This window comes from Amblyraja radiata, chromosome 12 (assembly GCF_010909765.2).
Source record: "Amblyraja radiata isolate CabotCenter1 chromosome 12, sAmbRad1.1.pri, whole genome shotgun sequence".
NCBI classification, from domain to species: Eukaryota; Metazoa; Chordata; class Chondrichthyes; order Rajiformes; family Rajidae; genus Amblyraja; species Amblyraja radiata.
The window spans coordinates 56,595,658-56,613,946 of NC_045967.1; the positions used below are offsets into that span (position 1 = coordinate 56,595,658).

The following is an 18,289-nucleotide window of genomic DNA, read 5'->3' on the forward strand; positions in this document are numbered from 1 at the left end:
CGGCGACTGGACCCCCCCCCTCCGACAGTGTCTACAACAACCTACCACCGAGTCAACGTCAAGCTACGGCAAGCCACCGACAACCGGCGACCCAATCGTCGTGACTTAGGACGTCCACCTACGACTACACCTACGACACCGTACGACCACACAGACGACAACCTACGACAACCTAGGTCCACCAGCGACAAGCTACGACAATCAATGACCCTGTCGGCGACAACTGAAGACAATTCAGCCGCCGGTACCCATCGCCGGTTGACGTAGGTAGGCGCCAATGGAATCTCCGAAGTTAGCAACCGGTGACAACCAACGTCACCTGACGACAACCTACATCAGCACCTACGACAGGAGAAGACAAGCTACGTCAAGACCACAGTCGGCAAAAAGTTTTGAACACTTCAAAATCCAGCGGCGTCCAGAAAAAACGTTACGGCTCTTCAGGTGACTTGAGGAGACTACTCACGACCATACAGGCATCACCTCGCGACCATGTGCAAACAGCCTAGTCGCCAAAAAAAATCGCCTAAGTGGGACAGGCTCTTTAATGAGACTTTTTTTTCTTTCCAGATTACTATAGCTGCTGTGTTTAGATTTGACCTCACGTCTTCAGGTCAATTATCTAGATGTCTGGCTGCTTGATTAATAACTTGATAGTATACTCCTCCAACTAGTCAAGTGATGGATGAAAAACCATTGAAAGAACTTGAAAGAAATTACATTTAGTTTTTAATCATCTCTTTTTCTCTGTTATATTTTAAGGTGTGGGTGTTGCTATGCTTCTCTTTGAAGTATTTGGCAATATTTCTTATTGCTGCATCATCGCCTACAGCCTGTTCTACCTGTTTGCTTCCTTCCAAAAATATTCTCTTAATCGGTGAGAACTACATTTTAATGACTCCTTGTCGGATGATGTCAAACTTTTGGATCAGCAATTTCCCCTCTCTCCCCCAGTCTGCCACCGATGGACACGTGGGTGAAAGTGACGAGAACGTGGAGCGAGGCAACTGGTCCTCGAAGACCGACTACCTGCTCTCAGTGATCGGCTCTGCTGTGGGTCTGGGCAACGTCTGGAGATTCCCTTACCTGGCATACAGGAACGGAGGAGGTACTGTTGAGGTTTCACAACGTGTGAGCGGGAAAGGGAGAAATAAATGGAACGATTTTAATGATTTATAAAGAAAGGAAATTCAGTTAGGCAAGGAACTCATTATTGCAAAGTTCATCTTCTGACAAGTTCATACTTACCTCAGGCAAGCATTTATATATGTTGTTTTGTATAGTAGTTAGCTTGATGAAAATCAAAACAATTCAGATGCTGGAAATCTAAAAGAAAAACAGAAAATGCTGGAAATATTCAGTAGGTTCATTCTGTCTGCGGGAAGTGACAAAGGGTCTTTAACCTGAAACGTTAACTTTATTAAAGATAGACACAATGCTGAAGTAACTCAGTGGGCCAGGCAGCATCTCTGGAGAAAAGGATTAGGTGGCGTTTTGTGTCAGAATCTTACTTCAGGATTAACTAGTATTTTCTAGGAGACCAGTGAGATTGACATGTTGACGTATCCTGGTAAAGTGCAACTACCGGTTATTTCCTCCTTGTTGCTGTGACCTTAAAAATTCAGTGATTGTTTTTCACAAACAATAGCGCCATTGAAAGACATCTTCCACCGCAACTTGCTGAATCTCAAGCTGAATTTCTTGTGTTCAGGAAAGAAAAATAATCCATGTTCTGATTATTGATCCTCTGCCGCCAAGAAGCAACGAAGGGCAGAGAGGTCGGATACGGAATGGGAGGGGGAGTTGAAGTGCTGAGCCACCGGGAGGTCAGGTTGATTAATGCGGACCGAGCGGAGGTGTTCGGCGAAACGATCGCCAAGCCTATGCTTGGTCTCACCGATATAGATCAGCTGACATCTAGTGCAGTGGATGCAATAGATGAGGTTGGAGGTGGTGCAGGTGAACCTCTGTCGCACCTGGAACGACTGCTTGGGTCCTTGAATGGAGTCGAGGGGGGAGGTAAAGCGACGCTCTCTGTCCTGGGCCTCCTGCACGACCAGAGTGAGCAACACCGGAAATTGGAGGAACAGCACCTCATATTCCACTTGGGGAGTCTGCATCCTGGTGGCATGAACATTGAATTCTCACAATTCTGTTAACCCTTGCTGTCTCCTCCCCTTCCTACCTCTCCCTCAGCCCTCGGGTCCCTCCTCCTCCTTTTTCCTTTCTTCTCCCCGCCTCCCCTCAGTCTGAAGAAGGGTTTCGGCCCGAAACGTTGCCTATTTCCTTCGCCCCATAGATGCTGCTGCACCCGCTGAGTTTCTCCAGCATTTTTGTGTACCTTCGATTTTCCCGCATCTGCAGTTCCTTCTTAAACACAAGTGAAGTCTAAACCGGACATACAGTAAAGGTTTCAAAATCTGACTATAGAGTGCGTTTTGTTTGGGTGCAATTGATGTCAATCTGTATTGCATTTGATATGTAATCTTTGTATATTTATATTGTGAGTTAGAATGATTGTCATTTTTCCCAGGCCATTAACATGTCTTCGCTTCTTAGGCAGTATTCCACGTTTGACAACTTGCTTCGGTTCCAGTTCTATGAAATCTGAGATGGCTGATAAGACAGACACATTCCACAGATGAGACAGTAGATGGCTAATGGGACAAAAGGGTGGTTTGTTTGTGTGGTGGTGTGCTAATTATACCATTCACTTGGGTTTACATGTACTTCTGGTACATGGACTCAATGTTCTCAGTGCCACCCTCATTTCTCATTTTGCACTTTGAGCTGTAATCAAAGAGAGTCATTGAGTGATACTGTGTGGAAACAGGCCCTTCTCCCAACCCGCCCACACCGGCCAACATGTCTCAGCTACACTAGTTCCACCTACCCAGGTTTGGCCCATATCCCTCAAAACCTGTCCTAGCCATGTGCCTGTCTAAACGTTTCTTAATTATTGGGATCGTCCCTGCCTCAACTACTTCCTCTGGCAGCTTGTTCCATACATCCACCACCCTTTGTGTGAAAAAGTTATCCCTCACATTCCTATTAAATCTTTTTCCCTTCACCTTAAACCTATGTCCTCTGGTCCTCGATTCACCTACTCTGGGCAAGAGATGGGGCATCTACCCGATCTATTCCTCTCATGATTTTATACACCCCAATAAGATCATCCCTCATCCTCCTGCGCTCCAAGGAATAGAGTTCCAGCCTACTCAACCTCTCCCTGTAGCTCAGACCCTCTAACCTGGCAACATACTTGTAAATCTTCTCCGTGCCCTTTGCAGCTTGACAACATAATTCCTAGAACATGGTGCCCATAATTGAACAAAATATTCCAAATGTTGTCTCACCAACGTCTTATAAAACTGCAACGTGACCTCCTGACGCCTATACTCAATACACTGACTGATGAAGGCCAATGTGCCAAATGCCTTTTTGACCACCCTATCTACCTGCAACTCCACCTTCAAGGAACTGTATCTGCACTCCTAAATCCTTCTACTCTATAACACTCACCAGAGCCCTTCCATTCACTGTGGGTCCTGCCCATGTTGGACTTCCCAAAATGCAACACCTCACATTTCTCTGTATTAAATTCCATCAACCATTTCTCAACCCACCTGGCCAATCAATCAAGATCCTGCTGCAATTTTTCACAACCATTGTCACTATCTGCAAAACCACCCACTTTTGTATCATCAGCAAACTTGCTAATCTTGCCATATTTGCTCACATCCAAATCATTCATGTAGATGACAAACAGTAATGGCCCTAGCACCGAATCCTGAGGCACACCACTAGTCACAAGCCTGCAGTCCGAGAAGCAACCTTCCACCATCGCCCTCTGCTTCCTTCCATGAAGCCTATTTTCTATCCATTCAGCTACCTCTCCTCGAATCCCATGCGATCTAACCTTCCAGAGCAGCCTACCATGCAGAACTTTGTTGAATGCTTTACTGAAGTCCATGTACACAACATCTGCAGCTCTACACTCATTGACCTTTTTGGTCACGATCAGATTTGTGAGACACAACCTCCCATGTACAAAACCATGCTGAAGATCCCTAATCAGCCCTTGCCGTCTAATGCCTGTATCCCTCAGAATACTCTCTATGAACTTTCCAACTGAAGATGTTAAGCTCACTGGCCTGTAGTTCCCAGCATTTTCCCTGTGGCCCTTCTTGAATGTGGCACAACATTTGCCAACCTCCAGTCTCCATGAACCTTGCATTCCCAGGAGAGTGTGGACGGTTCACTGTTTCCGAGAGGCTCTGATCTGTATAATTTTCTTTATTAACCTAGAAATTTATTGTGGAGAATAGAGTGCCTGTTTTGAGATCTAAAGCTGGGCTTGTAATGATGTTGTCTGCTCAGAGTAGCTGATTGAGTGTAACACAGGACTTCAATGGGGGGGGGGGATTCTGGCCTGGAAGAGGATGCTTTTGTGGGTTCACTTCTCACTCAATGAATTTGGAGGTGACAGCATCACTTCAATGCCTTGAGGTGTGTGTGGTAAGCAGTCCAGGTCTCAGAAATATACAGCAAGATGGATGAGTTTTGTGCTTGATTTGAGGCCTTGATCTTCAAATTCTCAAATATTGTTTTCAACCAGCCAGAGGTAGATCTTGATAGATGGGAAGAGATCCATATTTTTCAGATCACACCGTGAACTACATCAACTAATCTATTAATTAATCATTAATCACTCATTCATTCCCTACCACCTGCCTTATGCCTGATTGATAGAGATCATTGATTAATGTTGTGTATTGAATAGTATGAGTCTCGGAGAGGAGGAGGCATTTGAAGATGACTTTGGTCATTGATACTTAGCACCTTGCAACAACTACAACTGAACTGTTCCTCCCCTTGCCTTCACTAAATGTCCCAGGAATATTTGCAGCAACGAATAGATAGATTACATCTTTCTTTCTTTCCAACGCTTCCCACAGTATAGCTTTAGTAGATTTGGAGCTCGGTCCTCTCAATGTTGTGGCATACCAGGAGATTATAGGCATAATAGGAGATTAGTGGGCAATATTAGTGCACATGGTATTGGGGGTAGAGTGCTGACATGGATAGAAAATTGGTTGGCAGACAGGAAACAAAGAGTGGGGATTAACGGGTCCCTTTCAGAATGGCAGGCAGTGACTAGTGGGGTACCGCAAGGCTCCGTGCTGGGACCACAGCTATTTACAATATAAACGATTTAGATGAAGGGATTACAAGGAACATTAACAAATTTACAGGTGACACAAAGCTGAGTGGCAGTGTGAACTGTGAGGAGGATGCTGTGAGAATGCAGGGTGACTTGGACAGGTTGGGTGAGTGGGCAGATGTATGGCAGATGCAGTTTAATGTGGATAAATGTGAGGTTATCCACTTTGGTAGAAAAAACAGGAAGGCAGATTATTATCTAAATGGTGTCAAGTTGGGAAAAGGAGAAGTACAATGAGATCTGGAGGTCCTTGTTCATCACTCAATGAAAGTAAGCATGCAGGTACAGCAGGCAGTGAAGAAAGCGAATGGCATGTTGGCCTTCATAACAAGAGGAATTGAGTATTGGAGCAAAGTGGCTCTTCTGCAGTTGTACAGGACCCTAGTGAAACCACACCCGGAGTATTGTGTACAGTTTTGGTCTCCAAATTGGAGGAAGGACATTCTTGTTATTGAGGGAATGCAGCATAGGATCACAAGGTTAATTCCCTGGATGGCGGGACTGTCGTATGCTGAGAAAATGGAGCGGCTAGGCCTGTATACTCTGGAATTTAGAAGGATGAGAGGGGATTTATTGAAACATATAAGATTATTAAGGGTTTGGGCACGCTAGAGGCATGAAACATATTCCCGATGTTGGGGGAGTCCAGAACCAGGGGCCACAGTTTAAGAATAAGGGGTAAGCCATTTAGAACGGAGATGAGGAAACACATTTTCACACAGAGAGTTATGAGTGTGGAATTCTCTGCCTCTGCCCTTCGAGCCAGCACTGCCATTCAATGTGATCATGGCTGATCATCCCTAATCAGTACCCCATTCCTGCCTTCTCCCCATATCCCCTGACTCCGCTATCTTTAAGAGACCTATCTAACAACTCTTGAAAGTATCCAGAGAACCAGCCTCCACCGCCCTCTGAGGCAGAGAATTCCACAGACTCACAACTCTCTGTGAGAAAAAATGTTTCCTTGTCTCCGTTCTAAATGGCTTACAACTTATTCTTAATCTGTGGCCCCTGGTTCTGGACTCCCCCAACATCGGGAACATGTTTCCTGCCTCTAGCGTGTCCAAACCTTTAATAATCTTATACGTTTCAATAAGATTCCCTCTCATCCTTCTAAACTCCAGAGTATACAAGCTCAGACACTACATTCTCTCAGCATATGACACTCCCGCCATCCCGGGAATTAACCTTGTAAACCTATTCTGCACTCCCTCAATAGCAAGAAAGGCCTTCGTCAAATTAGGAGACCAAAACTGCACACAATACTCCAGGTGTGGTCTCACTAGGGCCCTGTACAACTGCAGAAGGACCTCTTTGCTCCTTTACTCAACTCCTCTTGTTATGAAGGCCGGTCAGAGGGCGGTGGAGGTCGGTTCTCTGGATACTTTCAAGACAGAGCTAGATAGGGCTCTTAAAGATAGCAGAGTCAGAGGATATGGGGAGAAGGCAGGAATGGGGTACTGATTGTGGATGATCAGCCATGATCATATTGAATGGCTGTGCTGGCTCGAAGGGCCGAATGGCCTACTCCTGCACCTATTGTCTACTGTCTATACTGCTTTTGACCGAGTTATAGTTGCTGCTACTATCTCTCCCTTCATTTGTGATTTATCGTGGACAGTATGTGCTAACCGTGAAATGTGAATGCTGCAATCATGTTGATAAGTCATTGTTGGATTTATGTACTGCCAACTGGATGCTAGGAGTAAAGCAACAAGAAATGTGCATGGATGTCGATGTGACACTTTCATTTTGTTTTCACAGACTGACTAACTTAGCAAACTGCAGTTATAATATGTAATACATATTGGCAATATGTAAGCCCTGTGTTAATATAAAAAGATTGTTAATTCATCTCGTATTAATACCTACATTCCCTGAATAAACCTTGTTATTTTTACAACCCTGCAATCAACCAGCTTTCTTTTATTATATTTTCTAGGTGCATTTCTGATTCCTTACACAGTCATGCTGGCACTCGCTGGGATGCCAATGTTTTTCTTGGAATCATCTTTTGGGCAGTTTGCCAGCCTTGGGCCTGTTGCAGTGTGGAAAGCTGTGCCAATACTACAAGGTTAATGTTTACTCACTACACAACACAGTCTTGACAATGTGATACGTGATTGACAGAGGGTGCTTCATGTGATGGTATTGGTACATTATTACAATCACAATGCTAATGCCATTAAAGGTTAGACTTTTTTTAGACTATCTCATTGAATGTCTGGAATCTTGGACAGTCATCCTCTCTCTGGGATAGTACATCTAAACAAGGTGTCTTCTTCCCTCATCCCTACGTTGACTCTGTTCATATTTGCTTATGAGTACACATCTCACACAGAAATCAAAAGGTCATTTGTTGAGTAGGATTTAAGATGTTTGCCATGCACTCAGCTGAATCTTTTGATTATTACAATGTTCTGGTAGTCTCATGTTAAGGGTCTGTTAAGGGCCTGTCCCACTTAAGAGATTTTTTTCGGCAACTGTCACAATCATGGCAGGTTGCCGGGAAAGCGGCGACTGGACCCCCCCCTCCGACAGTGTCTACAACAACCTACCACCGAGTCAACGTCAAGCTACGGCAAGCCACCGACAACCGGCGACCCAATCGTCGTGACTTAGGACATCCACCTACGACTACACCTACGACACCGTACGACCACACAGGCGACAACCTACGACAACCTAGGTCCACCAGCGACAAGCTACGACAATCAATGACCCTGTCGGCGACAACTGAAGACAATTCAGCCGCCGGTACCCATCGCCGGTTGACGTAGGTAGGCGCCAATGGAATCTCCGAAGTTAGCAACCGGTGACAACCAACGTCACCTGACGACAACCTACATCAGCACCTACGACAGGAGAAGACAAGCTACGTCAAGACCACAGTCGGCAAAAAGTTTTGAACACTTCAAAATCCAGCGGCGTCCAGAAAAAACGTTACGGCTCTTCAGGTGACTTGAGGAGGACTACTCACGACCATACAGGCATCACCTCGCGACCATGTGCAAACAGCCTAGTCGCCAAAAAAATCGCCTAAGTGGGACAGGCTCTTTAATGAGACTTTTTTTTCTTTCCAGATTACTATAGCTGCTGTGTTTAGATTTGACCTCACGTCTTCAGGTCAATTATCTAGATGTCTGGCTGCTTGATTAATAACTTGATAGTATACTCCTCCAACTAGTCAAGTGATGGATGAAAAACCATTGAAAGAACTTGAAAGAAATTACATTTAGTTTTTAATCATCTCTTTTTCTCTGTTATATTTTAAGGTGTGGGTGTTGCTATGCTTCTCTTTGAAGTATTTGGCAATATTTCTTATTGCTGCATCATCGCCTACAGCCTGTTCTACCTGTTTGCTTCCTTCCAATCCCCCCTGCCGTGGTCAGACTGCTTCAGCTGGTGGGGTGCGGATGAAACCTGCAGCAAGACACCCCGAGGTACTGTGCCAATTTATGTTGAGTTAAAAATAGATAGCGACTATTCACATATCATTTTGAATATTTGAATATCCTGGAAAAGCTGACAGTAGTTTCTACAGGTTAAGTAATCTACTAGTGTGCAGCATACACAAGCTGAAAGTAGGTAGATTGATAGTTGTTGCTATTAAACCTCTTTCAGCACCGACTTGAGACCAAGTCAACCAAGTTGTTCCCCGTGATCCAACCAACAAACTGTTATTACGTGTAGAAAATCAAAATGTTAGCAGCAGAATTAATCCTTAAAATCTGACTTTTTTAGATGAATCTTTAGTGACTGGTGGGTTTGTTATTAGGAGAAGAATAGGTTGAAGTTGGAAATAGATGGCCTTGGAGTTGTTAAATCATACCTTTGCCATCTGACTGGTGGTGTTAGGGTTCAAGAGTATATATTTGAAATTCTGGTGGTTACATCTTTCTTGGCCAATTTATTCAAAGCTAAGCTGATTTCACACTCCCTGACATTCCATGCATTTCACAATTTCCATGTGAAAGACAAAATAGATTATTTTGGATACTCAGTAAAAGAATATAGTATTTTCCATAATGTGAAATCCACGAAGTACTTTGCTTTACCCAGTGGCACTGAAGGTACTGCAGCCATATTCAACAAAACATCATCGCTCAGCCCGCCTGAACCTACCTGACCTCCTGGTTGCTGGACACTTTAATTCTCCTTACCATTCCTCCTCAAACCTTTCTGTCCTAGGTCTCCTCCATTGTCAGAGTGAGGTGAAATGCAAATTGGAGGAACAGCATCTCATATTTTGCTTGGGCAGCTTACAGCACATTGGTATGAATATTGATTTCACTCACTTCAGGTAACACCGGCATTCCCTCTCTCTCTTTCCCTCCACCACCCAAGTCGCACCAGCTTCTCATTGTTACCTTACAAACAGCTAACAATGGCCTGTTTCCTTTATCATCGCTACTTTTTTGCATATCTTTCATTCATTGTGCTTTATCTCTCTACATCAAGGGTTTCAAGGTTTCAAGGTGAGTTTATTGTCACATGTACCAATTCAGGTACAGTGAAATTCAGATTGCCATAGTCATACCAACAAAGAGGAACAAGACACCCAAAGAAAGTTTTAACATGAACATCCACCACAGCGACTCCCCCCACATTCCTCACTGTGATGGAAGGCAAAAAAAAAGTTCAATCTTCTTCCCTTCTTTATTCTCCCGTGGTCGGGGCACTCGAACCTTCCGTTGTCAGGGCGATCTTGGCTCCCACAACCGGCGGTCGAGCCCTCCGCTTCTGGGCGATCAAGCTCCAGCATCGGGGGGGATCTCAGCTCCCAGCACCGGGCGATCGGACTCCCGAGTCGGGGCTGGTCGAACCTCCTGCGGCCTGGAGCTTCCTGACATCAGTCTCAAGCTCCTCTATGTTGAAATCTGCAGTTGGAGCGCAGATCCCAGGCAAAGGATCGCAGGCTCCGATGGTAGGTCCACGGCCCCGCGGTGGGGCTCAAAGTCCGTCTCGAGCAAGGCCGCCAGCTCCATAATGTTAAGCCGCAGAGCGACCAGAGATATGATCCGGGAAAAAAAATCACATCTCCGGCAAGAAAAGAGATTGAAAAAAAGTTTCCACCGACCCCCCCCCCCCCCCCCCCCCCCCCATCCCCCACATAAAACAAACCAAAGAACATTAACACATACTTTTTAAAACACACTAAAAATGACAAAAAGACAAAAAGATAGATAGACTGTAGGTGAGGCTGCCATAGCTGACGGCGCCACTCAGATGCTATATCTATATCTCTCGTTTTCCTTATCCCTAACCAGTTTGAAGAAGGGTCTCGACCTGAATCGTCATCCCGAGAAGGGGAATCGAGGGCCAGAGGACATAGTTTTAAAGTGAAGGGGAAAAGATTTAATAGGAATCTGATGGGTAACATTTTCATACAAAGAATGGTGGGTGTATGGAACAAGCTATCAGTTGAGGCAGGAACTATCGCAATATTTAGGAAACATTTAGACAGTTACATGGGTAGGACAGGTTTAGAGGGATATGGGCCAAACACAGGCAGGTTGGACTACTGTAGCTGGGACATGTTGGTTGGTGTGGGCAATGTGGGCCGAAGGGCCTGTTTCCACACAGTATGACTCCATGACTTTTTCACTGTATGAATTTGCCCCCAGGTGCTCTTTTGCTCCCAAATCCAAAAGATTTGTTGTTTGTTTAGTTAGCTTTGATAAAATGTCTGTAATGTAGATGGTGGCTTCTAAGAAAACCACTCATTGCTCGAGGCGGGTTGTATTAATGAACCAGAGAGAAAATAGGTTAATTAGAAATAAACTGGAGAAATGGGAGTAATGGGACTGTTCTGAGAGCTGTAATAGAGTTAATGGTCCAAATAGACTACTCCTACAGTATATCATAAGGAATCTGGGAGGTTGGTACCTCAACAAAATGTTTAGAAGATCAAAAATGTTATCTACGGTACTGCCAGAGATACAGTTTTCTGACCATCATATTTATCCCTATAAAGGTGAATGTCTTAAGCCGAATCAGACCGTTCATGCCCTTGACACCATTTTTGCTTTCAGTGTTGACTATTGACCACATACTGCATGTTCTCCATTATTATAACTGACTTCCATTCCTGTAATATGGTTCTGCCTTAACTCAACATCTGCAGATTTGACAATTTTCATCTTCTACCTTGCTTAAAGTTGTGTTCATCATTCACTGAAACCTCCCAGAAGCTATCTAATGTATAATTTTGCCATCTGGAGAACATTTGAAATTGGAATGTGAAAGTTGTTGCTTAAAAGCTCCAGAAATCAGGGTTTGATCATGACCTTGGGTGTTGTCTGTGTGGTGTTTGCAGATTATAGTGTTAGTCATGCAGCACGGAAACAAAGACAACGTATAACAACTCATCCATACTAAACAAGATACCGCACCTCAGCTAATCCTATTGTCCTGCGTTTACCCCATATCCCTCTAAACCTTTCCTATCCATGTACCTGTCCAAATGCCTTTTAAACGCTATTACTGTACATGCCGTAACTGCCTCCTCTGGGAACCCGTTCCATATACCCACCACCCTCTGTGAAAATGTTATCTCACAGGTTCCTTTTAAATCTTTCTCACTGGAAAAAGACAGCGCATTCACCCTATCTATTCCCTCCCCATGATTTAATACACTTCTATATTATCACTCCCCATCTTTCTGACCTCTAAGGAATAAAGTCCTACCCTGCCAAATCATTCCCTATAGTCAGGTCCTCAAGTTCTGGCAACATCCTTGTAAATCTTCTCAGATCCTTTCCAGTTTCATGGCATCTTTCCTATAGCAAGGTGACTAAACTGAACACAATATTCCAAGTATGACCCACTAAATGTCATGTACAACTGTAGCATAACATCCAACTTCTATACTTCGATCCCTGACTGATAAGGGCCAGCCAAAAGGTTTCTTCATTGCCAAATCTAAGTATGATCTCCCCACGTGGTAAATCTACAAATAAACCTTTACATTTCCCATCAAGATGCTGATCTAAACTAAATTCCACATATTCTAGATCTGCTCTGCAATCTCACCCTGGATGGTGAATATTTTGGGATTGTTAATACAACATGGCTGAACACAAACAATGAAACTTGCTCAAATGGATCAGAAGTCTACATTCCTCACCATGGACCAAGTGAGCAATACTGGGAGTAAGTAATTTCTTAAGAGAGCTGTACCATTAAGTTGTGTATCTTTACTATCATAATTTTCTAGAGCGAGAGAGCGAGAGAGCGAGAGAGCGCGAGAGAGAGACAGAGACAGAGAGACAGAGACAGAGAGAGAGGCCAAGCAAAATATGAGATGCTGTTCTTCCAATTTGTGTTTTGCCTCAGTCTGACAATGGAGGAGACAGAAAGGTCTTGGTAGGAATGGGAAGGAGAATTAAAGTGACCGGCAACCGTGAGATCAGGTAGGTTCAGGCGGGCTGAGCAAAGGTGTTCCGCAAAACAATTGCCCAGTCTGCGTTTGGTCTCGCCGATGTATAAGAGTCGCAGGGCATGTGAGGTATCTTGGACATAGGTCTTGAGAGATTGGACCGGTGGGGGAGGATGGAGTCGAGGTACGTGGAAATCATTTCCGTAGGACAGGAGCAGGCAGAAACAATGGTCTGCCAGGGCAGTTGTGTTTATGGATTTTGGGGAGAAGATAAAACCGGACTGAGCGGGGCTGGGAAACGATAAGGTTGGAGACTGTGGAGCCAGAAGTGATGAAATCGGAAATGGTGTGTGAGATTAAGGCCTGGTGCTCATCTGTGGGATCATGGTCCAAGAACAAGTAGGAGGAGGTGTCTGAGAGTTGTAGGGGGTGAGGTTAGAATAGGTAAGGGGAGTGGAAAAGTTGAGACGGTTGATCTTACGCCGGCAGTTAGAAATAAAGAGGTCTAGAGAGGGTAGAAGGACGTTCTGGGGAGTCCAAGAGGAGGGGGAGCGATGGAGACGGGAGAAGGGGTCTTCACTGTGTGGTGAGGACTCCTTCCCATAGAAAAAGGCACGGAGGCGACGGAAGAAAAGCTCTACGTTGAGGCGGACCCGGAACTCATTGAAGGAGGGGAACGAAGGCGAGGCCTCTGTTGAGGACAGATTGTTCAATATTGGAAAGGGGGAGGTCAGGGGTGGGATGGTGAAGACATGACAAGGGTGGACGTTGTGGTCTGAGGAGGGCCGGGGAGTGGACAGAGGCCGAGGCGAGGGATGGTGGGTGTTCAGAGAAGAGGGGGGGGGGGGGGGCGTGAGGACTATTGTGTGGGTGGGGTATGGTCAGGGTAACCTGGTTAAAAGAGGGGAAAGACCCATCACTACTGAGGTTCCCTGTAGTAGGGGCAGAGCAGTAGGACCCAGCACAGTCAGACCACGTGGTGTGGGAATCTGCATCGTGGAGGTTATGGTCCTGGTGCTGAGTGTGACCCCACATTTTCACCCTTGCTCCCCTCCCCCCCTAGTCACATCAGAGACAGAGTCCTCCCAGTCCTTATCTTCCACCCAATCTGCCGTTGCATGCAACACATAATCCTCCAAAATTTCTGCCACCTCCAATGGGATTCCACCACTAGCCACATTTTCCTATCTCCCCCCCTTTCCGCCTTCCACAGAGACTGTTCCATCCGAAACTCCTTGGTTAACTCATCCCTTCCCACCCAAACCACTCCCTCCCCAGGTTACTTCTGCTGCAAACGCGGAAGATGCAACACCTTTCCCTATACGTCCTCCCTCGACTCTATACAGGGACCTCGACAGTCCCTTCAGGTTAGGCAGAGGTTCACTTGCGCCTCCTCCAAGATCATCTACTGTATCTATTGTTCAAGATGTGGACTCCTATACATCAGCAACACCTAACGTAGACTAGGCTTTTTTTTGTGCGGAACACCTTCGCTCAACCCACCTGAACTTATATGATCTCCCGGTTGCTGGACACTTTAATTCTCCTTCCCATTCCTACATGGTCTTTTCTGTCCTAGGTCTCTTCCATTGTCAGAGTGAGGCTAAACGCAAATTGGAGGAACAGATCTTATATTTTGCTAGGGCAGCTTACAGCCCAGTGGTATGAATATTGATTTCTCTCACTTCAGGTAGCCCCGGCATTCCCTCTCTCTATCTCTCCCCTGCCCAAGCCACACTAGCTTCTCGTTTTTACTCTACAAACAGCTTACAATGGCCTGTTTCCTTTATCATCGTTACTTTTTTTGCATATCTTTCATTCATTGTTCTTTACCTCTCCACATCATCGTCTATATCTCTCGTTTCACTTATCCCTAACCAGTGTGAAGAATGGTCTCGACCCGACACATCACCCATTCCTTCTCTCCAGAGATGCTGCCCGTCCCGCTGAGTTACTCCAGCTTTTTGTGTCTATCTTCGGTTTAAACCAGCATCTGCACTTCCTTCCTGCACATTCTCTTGGAAAGTTTACTAGATGAATGTCGTATTATTGTGTTTGACCTACTAATCGTATATGTTGTAAAATAACATCACTACCAGGTGCCTTTTCATCAGTAGCACCATGCTTTCTGACACTGCAGGTTTATTTCAACGATATCTATGGAGGGAAATTAAAACTGGACATGTTGAAAATATTCAGCAGGTTTGACTGCTGCTGTGGAATATGCTCTTCCTAGTTCTAACGAGAACTATTTAAAATGTCACCTCTGTTTTTCTTTCCATGGATATTCCCTGGCCTGGGTGTTTTCTATTCTTCTATTCTCTTCTTGAATGAAGCGATTGCTCACCAAAGACAAATTATTAACAGTGCAAATAATTTGCAACTGATATCTTCACTTGATTTCAATTTTAATTGGATTCCTGGTTGAGAGTAACTTTCTGGGAACTGTCGCCCTGTTAAATAATACGAAGAAACCAACTAACTTTGTGATTAACAGCTGGAGATTCTGTTGGGTTCCATTTTTGTTCAATGCATTTCAGCCACTCGCATTGAAGCAGTCAATGTTTTTTTTATTAAATATTAGTATTTAGAATGATTTTTTATTTTGCTTATTTTTTAATTTAATTTTGATTATTTTTTAAAGTTATTTTTCAATTAGTTAAAGGTGAATATTTGTAAAGTTTCTCTGTTTATTAAGCTTTTGGTACATTGGCCTTCATCAGTCAGGGTTTTGAGTATAGAAGTTGGGGCATTAAGTTACAGTTGGACAAGCCAAAGTTGAGGCCGCATTTGGAGTACTGTATTAAGTTTTTGTCACCCTGCTAGAGGAAGGATGTCATTAAACAGGAACGAGTGCAGGGAAGATTTACGGGGATGTGATCTACTGCTTTAAATTATGAAGCTGTTTGCAAGGATGAATGTGAACTTTTTTCTTCCATTTATTTATGTCCAGAATATTTATATTTAGTCCAGAACAAGGGGCCAAAAATAAGATCATCTTTTACATATCAAATAAGTAACTTTCCAGAGAGCATTGGAACTCACCACTACATGGAGTGGATGAAGCTCATGATATAGGTTGTGGGTGAGGAAGTGGGACGTGGGGTGGTAGAGATCATTTGTGTGGGTGGTTGTTCATGTGAATTACATATTCTGTACTAAACCAGCCAACTAATATGTTGCGCATTCTTTTAACTAGGATATTGTTATAATCCATGCATTTTAATTGAACTCGTGTTTTATTTAATAGTGAGAAATCTATATACTATTAAAAGTATTGACTTGTCTGACTGTCTGTGATCTCAGGAGCTACGCCAAAACCTTACAAAATGGTGCGAAGACTTTTTGCAGAATCTTACTCGCCTTTTCCCCATTCGTATCTAGTTTCCTTCAGATTTTATGTTATATTTCACGTTATTGATATTTCAAGGTATAAAAAAGCCAACTTTAACAACATTTTTACTGTTAAAATCCTTCCTGCCAGCTTCTAACAGACTTTGGTACAAAGTTGCAATACAGGAACACTCTGTACTTCCACTAAATTTTCACCTGAATGGGGTATCACAGTCCTCCACCCGACGTTTGCAACGATGTTGCCATCATACAACACTTACTCCAGCTCCTGGCAGGACAGGAGGGGGAGGGTGAATTTGTATTGCAATTGGGGAAGTGCAATTGGGATTTTTTTTAAAGTCCAGTGCTGGGAGAGGAAGGGGAGTGCGTTTGGCAACGGGTTCAGTTGGGGTACCGCCTCCCGTGGGAGCTACGGGTTAGTGGTGCAATATTGCGTTGGGGAACGGGTTGCCAGTCGGTCTAGAATCCCATTAAAAATATGTTTTCTGTTGTAATTTTATTTAGTAAAGAGGTTTTACGACGATCAAGTTCCATGGAGGAGACAGGGGAGATCGTGTGGCATTTAGCCCTGTGTCTACTTCTAGCCTGGTTGATCGTTGGAGCTGCTTTGTCCAAAGGAATCAAATCTTCAGGAAAGGTTAAACAATTGGTGATGAATAGATTTAAATATTTTCTGGCAAAACAGTCTTTTGCCACAATTAAACTAGAATACATACGACCATTTTCAGTGCCTCAATAATCTTAACTGCAGCCTTTTGTGAAGGGTGACTCTCGCAATTTTTATCTATGACCAGTCTGACTGAGATCTAAAATTCTTTATTTTGAATAAAATACAGCAGCAAAATCCCCAAAACCTGAAGTGGATTATTAATTGGCAAGTTTTCAGCCTCTGAAATGTATGTAGGTAGCTGTCTGTATTGTGACTTTACACAACACAAAGTAAATACAACAGGACTGATGAATCAGGGAACACTGTTTGTATTCTGCAGGCTGAATTGGTTACAACATGATTTCAATCTGAAGTTAGAGAACCACTTCAAAGTTAATTTGGAAATTTACAGGCAGAAAAACATATCTGTCTTGGAAAAATAGATTAGGGAAAAAGTACTGTTTCCATGTTACCTCCCCACAGTAATCAGATACAGATGTTGGTCTGCCAACAGTCATAAAACACAACAATATACATGAAACAAGAAATTAAAGTGACAAGTGGGAAGTCCAGGATTGGAGATGTGCAAAGATTGGGCTTAATTCTTTGTTTTAACTGCAATCTAATTATTTTTAATTTAAATGAATTCAGTACAGTAAGTATTGCACCAATAGTACAGCATATCTAACAGGCTTCTCTTTGTGGTTAGGTGGTTTATTTCACTGCAACATTTCCATATGTGTTTCTGATCATACTTCTTATTCGAGGAGTTACCCTTGAAGGAGCCAATAAAGGGATTGAATTCTACATTGGATCTCAATCAGATTTCTCTAAGCTGGCTGTTGCTGAGGTAAATATAGCAGGTATTTTCAGGTTATTCACAAAATTCATAGAATTACATTTGCAGTTTTCGGTCAACCCATTTCATGCTTCATCCTATTTCCCTGCACTTTAAAGAGTGTCCCTCTAATTCTTGTCTATTGTTTTTGAGCTCTTGTTCAATTGTACATAGACAGTGCAAGAGCTATTGTTGAAGCTGAAAGAACATAAATCATCCAAGTGGACAGTATATGGGATTCTAGTCGAATTCCACCTGCCTGTCAACCTTACTTATCTTGAACATCACCAGATTTGCAACTGCTCGACATATTGGCAACTCATGCTGAGCTGCGCAAAACTATAACAAATGTATTCCACCTCCGCAATGTTGTGCCAATAAAGATTTTAATATCAGTGTGCATCAAGTTAGAGATTAAGACCTATCCTAGCACAACTCATTGTTTGAAAAAGCAAAACAAAAACTGCAAATCCTAGAAATCCAAAACTAAAACATCAGGAAGTACTGAAATTACTCAACAGGTCTGGCAGCATATTCTGAGAGAGAAGCAGAATTTATGTTTCATTGGCACTCGAAATAATTCCAACACATTCCTAATCCTACTTGGGCAATGGAACACTACTGAACACCTCTTACACCACCATGAATTTGTTTAACAAGTGTGTGTTTTTGAAGACGTGTCTTATTATTTTTATAGTATTATTTTATTCCTTTATAAAAGGTATGTGTAATTTATGTATAATGTATGTTTTTTGTGTGAATTATCTGAGTCTATGTACCTGTGATGCTGCTGCAATCAATCCTTTCATTGTATCTGTACCTCATCATACTTGTGCACATGAC

General features: G+C 43.5%; 1 pseudogene; it reads left to right on the forward strand.

Annotated features, from left to right (window-relative positions):
• The first annotated feature begins 912 nt into the window (after window positions 1-912).
• The window catches only part of LOC116979309, a 97,171-nt pseudogene continuing 79,794 nt past the window's right edge, over window positions 913-18,289 (forward strand).